The 813-nt window shown below is 31.2% G+C and overlaps 1 protein-coding gene across 3 annotated transcripts in view; it reads right to left on the minus strand.

Moving 5' to 3' along the window:
* Window positions 1-201: 201 nt before the first annotated feature.
* The window catches only part of LOC133184192 (eyes absent homolog 1-like), a 56,986-nt gene continuing 56,374 nt past the window's right edge, over window positions 202-813 (minus strand). For all 3 annotated transcript variants that reach the window (XM_061319118.1, XM_061319117.1, XM_061319120.1), the window contains one exon: window positions 202-813. This exon is cut by the window's right edge and continues 1,558 nt beyond it. The gene's annotated coding sequence lies outside the window, so the exon portion shown is untranslated.

Raw genomic sequence — 813 nt, forward strand, 5'->3', positions numbered from 1 at the left:
AATTGAAACATTTTTTGGAGATCCTGAATTTGTGGGTCTCTTCATATCATGAAAACAAGGAAAAATTAACATGAAATTAACAATTTCACAGTCCATTACAGAATATTAACCCCTGATCACTAGTGTGCCTTCATTCATCAAAGTTTATGGTGCAACACTCCAAAAAGTATTGACAGAAAACACTGCACACAAAATACAGACTTTGTTTTCATACATTTTTATTGCTTATTCTCCTCATGCATTTGTTTCATTATAACATACAACCTGTCTCACAAAACTGGACTGAACCATAATTATATATAATAATGAAGATATGGGGGAAAAATCACTGGAGCAAAAAGCTGCCAGTGGACATACCAGATTTACAGCAAAGTACAAAATCTTTGGTTAAGCTGAACCGTACAAAGAAATATGACAAATCACATGACACACAAAATGGATTTATTTGTACATAGATAACTGTTGGATGAATGGACGACGGATGTACAACCTCTTTAGTTTAAGTCCAGAATTATAAAACATGTATTACAATTTAAAGAAAATGGTTGAACATTGAAAAATTAGGGGGAAAACATTGTCTGAACTGTGCATACCAAATATTACTAACCCTAGGAAAGAAAAAGACTCTTTGGGTTCCATAAATTTAAGCTGAAGAAATATCATATCAAAAAATAAAAACTTTTAATCTGTATATGTACACCAGTTTTAAACATTTTAAAATTCATTTTCTAAATTAACCAAAAAAATCCCCCTAAAATGATAAAAATCTGAAGATAAAAGGGGGGAGGGGGTCAAAAAGGAGAACAATAAAAA

Source organism: Saccostrea echinata, unplaced genomic scaffold (assembly GCF_033153115.1).
Source record: "Saccostrea echinata isolate AGI-Se365-2 ecotype Australia unplaced genomic scaffold, CSIRO_AGI_Sech_v1 ptg000010l, whole genome shotgun sequence".
NCBI lineage: Eukaryota > Metazoa > Mollusca > Bivalvia > Ostreida > Ostreidae > Saccostrea > Saccostrea echinata.